Source organism: Sapajus apella, unplaced genomic scaffold (genome assembly GCF_009761245.1).
Source record: "Sapajus apella isolate SASKATOON/1434 unplaced genomic scaffold, GSC_monkey_1.0 scaffold1, whole genome shotgun sequence".
Taxonomy (NCBI): domain Eukaryota; kingdom Metazoa; phylum Chordata; class Mammalia; order Primates; family Cebidae; genus Sapajus; species Sapajus apella.
In genome coordinates, this window is record NW_022436941.1 from 11,452,902 (window position 1) to 11,467,972 (window position 15,071).

The following is a 15,071-nucleotide window of genomic DNA, read 5'->3' on the forward strand; positions in this document are numbered from 1 at the left end:
AGTAGAGACGGGGTTTCACCATGTTGGCCAGGACGGTCTTGATCTCTTGACCCCGTGATCCGCCTGCCTCAGCCCCCCAAAGTGCTGGGATTACAGGTGTGAGCCACCATGCCTGGCCTAGGTATTTTTATAAAATTACCAGTTTAAAGATCATTTTTATAGAGGTCATAAACTAGCAATTCTTAAGAACAGAATAAATGAAATTGGCTGGAATTAAACAAATTTCTTTAAAACAAATATTGAGATAATGGAGTACAATACAGAAGAATTTATAGTGCTTTTCTAAAAACATCAAGATGACATGAAATATAGAAGGAATGTATAATGTCTTTTTGAAAAGTTATTTTTAAGTGATAGATATTATCATTTATTGAAGAAGCCTCAACTAGAAAGAGTTCTAGTCCGTTAGTATATGAAAGACTATAGCTAGTTATTCTAGAATTAAAGCTTTCTGAAAGTAGGCTCTCTGTCTTGTTTATTGCTGTATTCTAAATGCATAGGAGAGTTTCTGGCACATAGTAGGGAGGCAACGAATATATACTGAATGAATACATGTTTTTCCCAAGAATCTTTGAGTAATCAGAACATATTACTTATTAGAGCCATTGGAATATATCCTTCAAAGAGTAGAACTGGGAATAGGAATGACTTCCAGGATTCTACCTGCTCAAACTTGAAAGCTGTGATTTCTTTTTAGTGTCACAATATGGAAGATATTTTCTTCTATTAAGAGGACATAAGGTGGTGAAGAGAACACAATGTTAATTACCTTAAAAGTCTTTCAGAAGGGAGAACATAAATTACATGCTTGAAGGAAATATTTTTCTTGATGGCCTAGTATCAGTTCCATTTTCTTGTTTTAGAAGGCTCTTGGGTACAATAAATTCTGAATTTTGTTCTTTGAATGTTATTCCCAGAGTTTTGTTTAGGACAAGATGATTAATTCAGCACCCATTTCTGGACACCAGGAAGCATATCTCACAACAGGCCCATAACAAAGCAGGACCTCTAGTTCAGTTAATACAAGAAAACAGATGTTTTCACTCCAGCATCTACTCACAGTGATGAAATCTTGCAGCATGGTATATCTTCTTTCTGAATTAAGCCTCAAGGTCACAGATACAATCCTGACTATATTATAAAGAAAAACTATAAATATGTGTCCAGATGTCGAATCGCAGACAGTTAAAATAACAAATGTAGATACCAAAGGCCTTGTCTCTGGTATATAGTGGACAACCAAGATTTCTTAAGTACTGACGATGAATCTGATTCACTTACCAATGGCACTCTTTGAATTTAAGAAGGTTGCTGACATTTAACTACCTTGCATTCACCGTAAGTGCTGAGAAGGTAGAAGTAATTATTCTAAAATATACACTATTTCTATTTTTCTATTATGATTTTCTATTCTAGAAATTTTGAATGTTTTTAGCTAAATAGCTGGGAAAAAAGCAGAATAATTTCTATTACTGTCCCACAAAGCCACCTATGTTAATGACATTCATGATAATAACAAAACAATTTTCATTTTTTTAAACAATCTTACTTCTAAAGTAAATAACTGTGTGTGGAGGGCGGCGGGGGGTTGGTAAAATGACCACTGTAACTAAAAGTATAATATACAAAAGAAATAAATTATTTTATAAAAATGTAATGCTTGCAAAGCACTTAAACAGGGACATTATTCTTCACAGATATTTCTGGCATTTTCCTGGTTGTGCCTGCCTCTGAAAACCATCTGCTAACCTCTCAAATGACTCTCATGGGTAAACCCAGGGCAGTATTCCTGTGACAAGGGAAAACTGAAAATATCCACAAAAGAATGAAGTAGTATTTCAATCTACCAAGTAATGTAATTCCAAAGAGTTGATGAATGAGAGGTCAAAAATGCCAAGTGCTCCAAAAATTAAATATTTCTGCCATAAATCATTCAACCCAGGCAAGAGCAAAAATAATAATGCTTGTCCTAACAATCACCAGAAAGAAAGGACACATTCCAGCCACAGTGACAATATTGCTTTCTTCCATAATTTCTAACAGCAGCATGTTTGGGAACACAGGCAGAACAAAGAAAAGAAATAGTCAGCATAGTGGGTGGGACCCTCTACTTTAAAAGAAAAAATTTAAAAAGCAGCCCAGGCAGAGAGAAAAAGAGAAAACCCCCAAATCAAACAGGACTACATCTTTCAGCAGAGAGATCCCTAAAATACCTATAACGTAATAAGAGCACTGTGCATAGCAGTCAACCTTGGCGGAACCAAACAAAAGATTTGCAAGGGCGTAGGAGTTGGGACAGGATTGCTCTTCACCTGATGTAAACTCACTAAGAAACCAAAACACGTCAAACAGGTTCAAGGTAAATAACTAGAGTTCAGGTTAAGCATATAGATATCGGTCACTGTGTGCATGTACAAAAGTTGCCTGAGGCTATTTACTTAAATGGGCAAATGTCATATGTCTATTCTTTTTTTGAACTAGCATTTTGATTGAAAAATAACACTGTTATTGGTATATACTTTAAAATTTTCTATATGTGTGCATGTATACATGCAAACACAATCTTAGAAATATATAGTTCTTTTACTTGTTCAGTAAATGAATGCCTACTGTATATACACACAAATATATTCTGAATCTGTTCTCTTTTTGCCAAAAATATATTATGGAGGCATTTTTATGTTAGCATATGAACATCTATCTTGTTTATAAGAGATTAAATATCATGTTGGTTGGATATTCCATCAATTATTCAACTAGCTATTAATACTAAAATTGTTTTTGTTTTTAACTGTTAAAAATAATGCAGTGACCTTCTTTGTATAGTTGTAGTGGTACATGTGTATGAATATCTGTAGGATTAATGTACACATGTTGAATTGCTATTCATAATCTATTTCTGTTCTTAATTTTGATAATCATTATTTAATCATTTTTTTTCAGGAGATTCAGTGAGTTTAATCGATCACTAAAACTGTATGAGAATGTCTGTATACAATTACTCTCACCCACACTGTATTTGAGTTTTGATAAATCTGATAGCCAAAATAGCATTTCATTTTTAAAAAAAATTTATCTTGAAAATTATGAATAACATTAATCTATGTTGATATCTTTAAGTCATTTGAATTTCTTTAAATATGATTTTAGATTATATTTCATAGATTTATAGAAGTCTATTATGTTATATATTTCAATAAACCTGAGATATCACCTATAGTATGTACCAAGTAGGGGGTAAAAAATTATGCCTATTAAATTAAGAAACTTTCTTATCACATTTTTAATGTGAACATATTAAAACATCCTTTTACATATATGTATATAGATGTTTTTGTCACATTTCACTCTTGCACATATACAAAAGAAACAAAACAATCCTCTTCAATTATGTGTCTGATTCTTCAGTATCATTTTGCAACACTGAGTCTTTCATATCCATGTTTTCCACATAATAGTGTCTGCTGTGAAATTAAGAGCACCATTATTGAAGCATTTATTTTTTTTTTAATAGTCCCTAAAAGAACTAAAAGTCACTGAACCTAATCTACTCTTTACTCCAGCTGCAGGAAAGTTACTATGCTTGTTTGATTTGCTACCAACCACTGGTCTTCCAAGCCATCTATTTCTTACAGCGATGCTATTTTAGGAAGCCTCTTGACATTCCAATTTGAGAGACATTAAAATGTGGAAAAAATGTGAATTACAATTAACCAAATATTCAATAATGAAATTAGTTCTTGGATTAGGTGTTGTATTTAATAAATATCTTTCCTAGTGTGGCATTTAAAAAATCTTTATTTGTATCATGGAGAAATATGAATTTTCACATAGTCAGGTATATATATAATAATTTAATGTATGGGATAGGAATTTCCTGTCTGGAGTTTCCTCACCCAATATTATGGAAAAAATGCCATAGTTTTCAACGAAGAGTTTTGTTTTTTAACTTTTAAATTTGTGATCTAATAGGAGACAGGGTTTCTGTGTATGTTGTGTGTTCAATAGAACATCTGAGATAGAATTTCAGGTTTCTCCTAAATAACCACCCAGTTAAATACCATAGTTATTACATATTAAATTTCTACATATGTGTGAGTTTATTTTATATCTTCTTTTTTATACTGTTATCTATGTTTTTATGAAGTGCAACAAAATTGTTTTAGTGAACATTTCTGAATTATTTTAAAATTTTTCAAGCCTAATGAAATTTCAATACCCCTTTTTAAGTTTTCTACATTATGCTTAAGTGCTTATTTCTCCAGTAAAGCTTCTTAATCAGTTTACTGCAAAAATCACTTTCCTATTTTTGTCACAGTTTTTAACTTACATAATTTAGAGTTGCAATCTCTAGAATACCAGTTTGTTGCCTAGAAACAATGAATTCATTCTATTTACAAATCTCATTCTATGTCGTAAAGCATTTATTACACGTCATATAAATTATATTATTAAGTTTATAACTCAGTATTTTACTATTTTATTGCTTTTATGAAGAGATTTTATCCATCACATTTCTTCACCAGTTATAATACATAAGGAAGCTATTAATTTTGTAATCAGGCAAATTACTCTCAATTTTTCTTATTTCTAATATTTTTTTCTATGGGACTATTAGGGGGTTTCTAGGAATAAAATGGCATTTTCTATTTAAAAAATAGTAATTTTGGCTTCAACTTCCCAGTAGCAAAAATTCATTGTAAAATTTACTGAATATCATTTATTGACATGTCCACAATAATATTACCTAAAATAAAGATAAAAGTCGCATTGATGGAAGCACTTCAAGTAGCTCACCATTGAGCATAATACTGGAATTTGCTCATACATATTTTTACCCACTTAAGGAAGTATACATCTCTACATAATTCACAGAGGGTTTTTTTGTTTGTTTTCAGAAATACAAGTTGAATTTTCCAGCATTTTTAATAATCAATTTTTTTCCTTATTAAGATGTGTTTAAACAATCTAGTAGAATCATATTAATAGCAGAATTAGCAAAAGGGAATAGAATATTAAATGATCCTTATATTACAAGAAAATGTCCTGACTTGGTTATGGTGTGCATTTTTAATGCATAGCTGAATTTATTAGTATTTTAATTTTGGATGTTTTTAATATGCAGCCGAATTTTGTAATATTTTATTTTGGAATTTTTGCAGTTATATCCATAAGTTACATTCATTGGCAATGGTTTTTGTAATGTTTACATATTTAATTTTGATGCTATCTTTGACAAGTTTTAATATCAACATTGCTCTGGTTTTATATAAATGCAAGTGTTTTCTTTCTCTCTGGTGAATAGTTTTAACAGATCATCAGAACTCCCCTGTGAAATCAAATGAGCCTGCAGCATTTGCTGTGGTCAGTTCCATAATGTTTTCAAGTTTTTCCAGGTAATTGTTCTGCTAAAATTCTATCTCTTGGTGGTCACATTTGATATTTTACCATTTGTTAGAAAAATAATTCTATAAAGCTTTTCCAATTTATTGGAATACATTTGAATAAAATATAATTTTATAATTCTCTCAATCTAGTTTCTGAGTTTTGTGCCTCCACATCTTACCATCTGAGATGTCTTTTGATTCAATAGTGGTTTTAGGAATTGTTTTCACTTTTAATATATTGGGGTTTTCAAATAATCATGATTTTGATTTAATTAAGTCTACTATATTTTCTTTTTCATTATAGTTACCTTTATCTTGACTAATTCCTTCTCAGCGTTTTTCTTGGATTAACTTTGTTTTCCATGATTGTTATTCAATTCTAATTTTAATGCATTGTGTTCTAAAAGAATGAGGTATATTCTCTATTTAGTGAAATTGATTGAAGTTTCCTTTATGGCATAATATATGGTTGAATTAATAAATGTCCCAAGGCAGATTTAATAAAGATGTATGGGGATGGGGAGTACAAGGGAAATCTTTGTGAGCTCAGCAAATCTGAGTATATTCTGAGTTTTCAGATATATAATTACATGCAATGCATGTCACTTTCTGCCATGGAGCAATTCCCCTGTTCTAAGTAAGAATCTGCCCCCCACATTTCCCTGTTCTAAGAATCTCTGCCCCCCACATTTCTCTGTTCTAAGTAAGAATCTCTCGATGAGGTTCTTCACTTCTTAGAAGAAACTATGCCCAGAAACATCAAAATATATAAAATTTTCAATGTTTCATTTGGTAAAAATTTAGCAATGCTTGGCTACTATTGTTTGAAATTGGTGGATTGGGTTTTGCTGTCTACTAGTGTCTGTAAGGATAGAGTTTTCTTCATTTTTAATTGTCACCTTAATTGGTGTATGAAATGAAATAAAAATGCTTTAACTTTGCCATCTGTGACTGAAAGTATCCCACTTTTCACTCACTAAAATATTTATAAATATTTTTTGATGGAGTTTGTGAGCTTTTGAAACATTTATTAGGGAGAAAAAAAATCTGTCAACCTTTTTATGTTCTTCTACTAGAAAACACTTGGAAGCTTTTAAGCGACTCATTAATTTTCATCCCCTATTAAGATGTTCAGAAAACTTTCTAACATTATGTAAGACTGAATAGAACCCAATGCCAATGAAGACATGCAGACATTACAGATAATATATCACCGTAAATGAAATATAAGGCCTAGCCATGTTTGAAACCCAAAAAATTATTTAGGTGCCAGAAATAAAGAGGGACTTCAAAATCAGAAAGGTAATAGGAAACTAATACAGAATGGCCCTCGGGAATATTAGACATGCTACCTGTAAAGAGAATCTGGGCCTCCTATCAATGTGGGGAAGGTAGCTAGACTTAAACTGCTTTCCTAAAAGCTAGCATCACCAAAGGTAACCTTATCTGTAGAACAGGGGCTAAAAACTCAACCAACAATTCTGGAAATTTTGCAAACATTGTGACAGAAAGTTAAATGGGACTTCTACTGCCCCAGAGTTGATAACCTGGCCCAAAGGTGCACACACAGGCGTTAAGCATCCCCGATTCTAAAAACAGCCATTAATATCTGGTGCTGGAAAAGTACCCTGTTAATTTTTTTAAAGTTTCCAGAACTGGCTGTATTGGAATTAATCACCATCCCATAACAAATATAAATATAACACAAAGCAGAGCAATTATTGGGTGGTAAGTTGAAGCCTTCAGCATTGTAGGGACTGGAATAGTCCTAACTAAAGGCACTATTTTCATCTCCTCATAAAAAAAATATAAGTTTAGTAATATCTTCATTTTTCATAGTAGAGTAAATGCATGTAGATAAAGTAAGTGAATAAAACAAGAAACACAGAATGTTAGAAAGCAAGCAAAGTACCAAAGACAAATCAGATATTTTAAAATGACACGAAAGCGAACATGAAGGAGCTCCCATTAGCCCCACTGTGAAAAATAGAAAAATGTATCTGATGAATAATGAATATAATTGAATGCACATTGAATATGTTAAAAACTCTTTAGTTCATGATTATCCAAAACAAAATACTAATTCAACATTATTGCAAAAAGCTTGGAAATGATCTTAATAGAGAAGGAATGATAGGTGGTGTCTATTTTGTAACCCTTAAAACCTAATTTATTTAGGTAATAATTATCAACAGATCAAACAGATGAAAGACTGATGGGAACACTTACAACAGAGTTCTCATTGTGACTTGATTAATTCGAACATCACAAAATGGGGGATGAGTCAATGTCAAGGGGAAGATGAGAGGAAGTAGAGAGGGGGACATTCTAGAATAAAGATCCTTAAGAAAAATTAAATGAAATGCTTATATCTTGTTTAGATCATAATTCAAATAAGCCAATTGTTTAAAAGTCATGTTGAGAAAACAGAAAATTTATGCCTTGGCTGTTAGATTATATAAAAGTATTAATGTTAATACTACATACAATGTATATATTTATTCTCTTAAGTTTAATTAGATCCCATTTGTCTATTTTGGCTTTTGTTGCCATTGCTTTTGGTGTTTAGATATGATATCATGTTAGTTAGGTAAGAAAATGTACATATATATCAGAGATGCATATCGAAAATAGGCAGAAAATTATATGAGAGCTAGAATTAACTTTAAATAATTTCAGAACACAATAAAAAGAAAAAATGAATAAAACAAAAGGAAAAATAAAATTGATAGCTATTGAATCTGGGTGATGTGTATACAGGAAGTGGTTCAGTGAACTATAATTCCACTTTTATTTATGTTTAATTTTTAATTAAAACTTCAGATAATGTATAATGCTTACTAACTGCTTTAATCAATTAATTAGCAGTTTAGAATGTTGGTTCATTATCAAAGCTAGTGTTATTCGCCTGTAGATACTCCTAAAATGGCAAGCAGATTTCCTAACAAGACAAACTCAGTTTCTAGACATAATTTTGCAAAACTCTAACATGAATATTGAAGGCAAACTCATTACCTGGAAATTTAAGAACAAGGACAAATTCTATTTCTGACAACATAATGGGTTAGTTGCTTGAATCAACCATTCCACTAAAACCCATAATTATTCTTCAATATAATATAGAAAATTTTTTCCTAGATATATCAATTAGTTGGTATGAGAGTAAGGGATTCTCAGTTTTTTTTTTAAATTATACTTTAAGTTCTGGGGTACATGTACAGATCATGCAGGATTGTTACATAGGTATACACATGCCATGGTGGTTTGCTAAATCCATCCCTATCACCTACATTAGGTATTTCTCCTAATGTTATCCCCCCCAATCCCCCCACACCCTGCTATCCATCCCGTAGTCCCCCTACCCCCCAACAGGTCCCAGTGTGTGATGTTCCCCTCCCTGTGCCCATGTGTTCTCATTGTTCAACAGCCACATATGAGTGAGAATATGCAGTGTTTGGTTTTCTGTTCTTGTGTCAGTTTGCTGAGAATGATGGTTTCCAGCTTCATCCAAGTCCCTGCAAGGACATGAACTCCTCCTTTTTCATTGCTGCATAGTATTCCATGGTGTATATGCACCACATTTTCTTTATCCAGTCTGTCATTGATGGGCATTTGGGTTAGTTTCAAGTTTTTGCTATTGTAAACAGTGCTGCATAAATATACATGTGTCTTTATAATAGAATGATGTATAATCCTTTGGGTATATACCCAGTAATGGGATTGCTGGGCCAAATGGTATTTCTATTTCTAGATCCTTGAGGAATCATCACACTGTCTTCCACAGTGTTTGAACTAATTTACCCTCCCACCAACAGTGTAAAAGTGTTTCTACTTCTCCACATTTTCTCCAGCATCTGTTATCTCTAGAGTTTTTTTTTTTTTTTAAAGCTATTCTAACTGCTATAAGATGGTATCTCAATGCAGTTTTGATTTGCATTTCTCTAATGACCAGTGAAGATGAGCATTTTTTCATACGTTTGTTGGCTGCATAAAGGTCTTATTTTGAGAAGTATCTGTTCATATCCTTTGCCCACTTTTTGATGGGGTTATTTTTTTTCTTGTAATTTTGTTTAAGCTCTTTGTAGATTCTGGATATTAGTTCTTTCTCAGAAGGGTAGAGTGCAAAACTTTTTTTCCCATTCTGTTGGTTGCCAGCGCACTCTAATGATAGTTTATTTTGCTGTGCAGAAGCTCTTAAGTTTAATTAGATCCCATTTGTCTATTTTGGCTTTTGTAGCCATTGCTTTTGGTGTTTTAGTCATGAAGTCCTTGCATATACCTACGTCCTATATGGTATTGCCTAGGTATTCTCCTAGGTTTTTTATTTTTTAAAAGCAGAAACCTAGGGATGTAAGCAGAGAGCTGCTACCTGCAGTCACTCCAAAAGCATTTGCCCTTGAAAGACAGTATAATAGTATGTTCTCCTCCACTAAATTTGAACACTAAGGATTATACTTTCCTGTAGGAGTTATCTGGAATTTCTATCACTGCCTCAGGAATTGCAGAGAAAATGGACTCTTCAAATCTGGGTACAAAATTGAAAAGAATTATCACCATTAATAATTTGAAACCAAAATCTTATTAAAAGCCTAAATTGAAATGATTCTCAGTAATTGGAGAAAGCTCTGGTAGGAATTTTATTTAGAATGACTCTAATCCATTAACACACCTGAGCATCGGGAAGAAGAAAAAAATTTTCTCTGGAGAAGTCCTTTACATTCAAGGCCACAAAGAATGTTAAAAAAATAAAATTCTAAGGAAAATAAACCTTATGTCCAACATAACAAACCCGCAAGAGTCCTGTCAAAAGGTATAGCAATCAACAGAAGCAGACTCAGTTATGGCCTAAATATTGAATGTGAAAGTAACTATGATTAATATGTTAAAAACCTCTAGGTTAAAAAAAAAAAGTATACAATTAACATGACTAGACTGAGAAATGCTACCAGAGAAAAAGAAAATATTTTTTAAAAAAACTATTAAATTGACATACTAGAAACAAAACACATCATAACACAAATAAAAAATTACTTCACCGGGATCATCAGTAGGTGGACATATCTGAGTAGAGTTAGTCAATTAACGATAAATCAATATAAATTACCCAAACTGAAATGCACACCAAAAAGGAAGAAAATACAGAACAAGAGCATCTAAGAATTGTGATAAACAATCAAATGATCTAATATGCAGGTCGTCAGAAACTCAAAGGAAGAAAAACTGAAGAAACATTTGAAGAGAAAAAGTCTGAGAATTTTGTGTTAAAAAGCTATCAATCACAAAGCCAGAAAACTCAGTCTTATGGTTAAAACATATTCTGTTCTCCCAAATTATATTCCAACTGCTGAAATTCAGACATAAAAAGAAAACTTGTAGCCTGTCAAAAAAAGACACAGTACTTCTCGAGAAACAATAAAAAAAAGGGTCCATTACCAGTAGACTGCACATAATGTTATAAGTAAGCTCTTCAAGAAAAACAAACACAATCCAAACAAAAATTTCTGTCTATGCAAATTGTAAAAGTCTCTTAAAATGGTGAAATAAAAATATAAAGTGTCTTATGTTTAAGAAGACATTATCATTGCTCTAAATGATAACTGACTGTCTAAAGTAAAAATAGGAGCCCAGTACTATGGGTGAACAAATGTCAAAGAGCAGTATGCAGTGTGAAAATAACACAAAAGGTAAGAGATGAGGCCAGGCATGGTGGCTCATGCCTGTAAGCCCAGCACTTTGGGAGGCTGAGGTGGGCAAATCACTTGATGTCAGGAGTTCAAGACTTTTCTGGCCAATATAAGAAAACCTTATCTTTACTTTTCTGGCCAATATAAGAAAACCTTATCTTTACTAAAAATACAAAAATTAGCCAGGCATGGTGGTGGTGGGCGCCTGTAATCCCAGCTACTTAGGATGCTAAGGCAGGAGAAATTACTTGAACCCAGCAAGTGGAGGTTGCAGTGAGCCGGGATTGTACCACTGCACTCCAGCCTAGGCAACAGATCAAGACTCTGTCTAAACAAAAAAGATGACAGAAGAATTTGAAATATACTGTTGCAAAGTTGTTTTTCTTTCCTTTTTTTAAAAATTGTACTTTAAGTTCTGGGGTACATGTGTAGATCTTGCAGGATTGTTGCATAGGTGCACACATGCCATGGTGGTTTGCTCTCTCTATCCCCCAGTAACCTACATCAGGCATTTCTCCCAATGTTCTCCCTCCCCAACGTGCAAAGTTTTTATGGTACATAAAACATGATAATATTAATAGATAAATTATTATTATTTAAATTTGTATATTATAAACCCCAAAGAACCCACTTTAAAAATTAAAAAATGATAGTCAATGGTAGCTTGATGGGGATAGCATTGAATCTATAAATTACTTCAGGCAGTATGGCCTTTTTATGATATTGATTCTTACAAACCATGAGCATGGAATGTTTTTCTATCTGTTTGTGTTCTCTCTTATTCCCTTGAGCAGTAGCTTGTAGTTCTCCTTGAAGAGGTCCTTCACATCCCTTGCGAATTGTATTCCTAGGTATTTTATTCTCTTGTAGCAATTGTAAATGGGAATTTATTCCTCATTTGGCTCTCTGTTTGTCTATTATTGGTGTATAGGAATGCTTTGCACATTGACTTTGTATCCTGAGACTTTGCTGAAATTGCTTATTAGCTTAAGGAGATTTTGGGCTGAGATGATGGGGTCTTCTAAATATACAATCATGCCATCTGCAAATAGAGACAATTTGATGTCCTCTTTTCTTAACTGAATACTCTTTATGTCCTCTTCTTGCCTGATTGCCCTGGCCAGAACCTCCAATACTATGTTGAATAGGAGTGATGAGAGAAGGCATCCATGTCTTATGCCAATTTTGAAAGGGGATGCTTCCAGTTTGTGCCAATTCAGTATGATATTGGCTGTGGCTTTGTCATAAATAGCTTTTATTACTTTGAGTTACATTCCATTGATGCCTAGTTTATTGAGAGTTTTTAGCATAAAAGGCTGTTTAATTCCATCAAAGACTTTCTCTGCATCTGTTGAGATAATCATGTAGTTTTTGTCTTTGGTTCTTTTTATGTGATGGATTGTGTTTGTAGATTTGCATAGATGAACCAGCCTTGCATCCCTGGGATGAAGCCTACTTAATCGTGATGAATGAGCTTTTTGATGTACTATTGGATTCAGTTTGCCAGTATTTTATTTAAGATTTTTACATCAATGTTAATCATGGATATTGGCATGAAATTTTCTTTTTTAGTTGTGTCTCTGCCCCATTTTGGTATCAGGATGATGTTTGTCTCAAAAAATGAATTAGGAAGGACTCCTTCTTTTTGTATTGCTTGGAATAGTTTCAGAAGGAATGGTACCAAATCCTCTTTGTACCTCTACTAGAATTTGACTGTGAACCCATCTGGTCCTGGGCTTTAATTTGGGATTGTAGGCTATTAATTGCTGGAACCAAAAGAGAGCCTGCATAGCCAGGACAATCCTAAGCAAAAAGAATAAAGCTGGAGGCATTACACTACCTAAATTCAAACTATACTACAAAGCTACAGTAATCAAAACAGCATGGTACTGGTATCAAAACAGATATATAGGCCAATAGAACAGAACAGAGGTCTCAGAAATAATGCCACACATCTACAACCACCTGATCTATGACAAACCTGACAAAAACAAGCAATGGGGAAAGGATTCCCTATTTCATAAATAGTGTTGGGAAAACTGGCTAGGCATATGCAGAAAGCTGAAACCGGATCCCTTCCTTACATCTTATGCAAAAATTAACTCAAGATGGATTAAAGATGTAAACATAAGACCTAACACCATAAAAACTCTAGAAGAAAACCTAGGTAATACAATTCAAGACACAGGCATGGGCAAGGACTTCACGGCTATAACACCAAAAGCAATGACAACAAAAGCCAAAATAGACAAATGGGATCTAATTAAACTTAAGAGCTTCTGCACAGCAAAATAAACTATCATTAGAGTGAACTGGCAACCAACAGAATGGGAAAAAATGTTTGCAATCTACCCATCTGATACAGGGCTAATATCCAGAATCTACAAAACTTAAATTTACAAGTAAGAAACAAACAACCCCATCGAAAAATGGGCAAAGGATGTGAACAGACACTTCTCAAAAGAAGACATTTATGCAGCCAGCAAACATGTGAAAAATGCTCATCGTCACTGGTCATTAGTGAAATGCAAGTCAAAACCACAGTGAGATACCATCTCACACCAGTTAGAATGGTGATCAATAAAAAATCAGTAGACAACAGGCGCTGGAGTGGATGTGGAGAAACAGGAATGCTTTTACACTGTTGGTGGGAATGCCAATTAGTTAAACCATTGTGGAAGACAGTGTGGTGATTCCTCAAGGATCTAGAAATAGAAATTCTATTTGACCCAAAAATCCCATTACTGGGTATATACCCAAATGATTATAAAACATTCAATTATAAAGACACATGCTCACATATGGTTATTGCGGCACTGTTTGCAAAGACTTGAAACCAACCCAAATGCCTATCAATGACAGACTGGATAAAGAAAATGTGGCATATATACACCATGGAATACTATACAGTCATAAAAAATTATGAGTTCATGTTCTTTGCAGGGTCATGGATGAAGGTGTAAGCTATTATTTTCAGCAAACTGACACAAGAACAGAAAACCAAACACTGCATATTCTCATAAGTGGGTTTTGAACAAGGAGAACACATGGACACAGGGAAAGGTGCATCACACAACAGGACTTGTCCTGGGGTTGGGGGGGCGGTCTATGGAAGGGATAGCTGGGTGGGGGGATTGAGAGGGATAACATTAGGAGAAATACCTAATGTAGGTGATGGGGATATGTATGCAGCATACCACCATGGTATGTTATATCTATGAAACAATCCTGCATAATCTGCATATGTACCCCAGAACTTAAAGTATAATAATAAAAAAATATGGAAAAAATGAAAAAAGTAGTATAAATAATAAATCAATAGTGCAAATGAACTAGAAGCAAAAAGTCTCAATAAAAAGCAGGCAGGAAAAAGTACAAAGGAGAAATGAAGAAACAAACAGAATTACTAGAAATATGGTAGCTTTTAGCCATGTAAATAAATGTAAATGGTCCAAAAACATCCATTAAAACAGATTGTCAGATTAGATTTTAAAATGAAGCAACTATATGCAATGAAAAACATTTCAGTATAGAAGTATAGTGAAAGTAAGACAATGGGAAACAATATATTGCTCAATCACTAATCAAAAGGCACCTGAATTGGCAATATTTAGATTAAAGAAAGTAGACTTCAGAAAAAGTAGTATTACCAGGATTAAGATGGACATTACATAGTGATAAAAGGTTCACTCACCAAGAGGACATAGAAATTATAAATATGCATACATCTAACAACAGACTTTCAAAATACATGAAACAAAAACTAGAACTAAAAAAAGAAATAAATCCACAATAATGGTTGGAGATTTCAGCACTTTTCTCTCAGTAACTGACAAAAGAAGAAGAAGAAAAAAAGAGCCAGACTAAGGATTACAGAAGGCCTGCAAAATACTATTAACCAATTTGGCCTAAATAACATTTATAAAGCAACCCACCAAACCACAGCAAATACACATTGTTTTCAAGTACATATGTCTTTAGGGTGAGTAAGTTAAAAGCC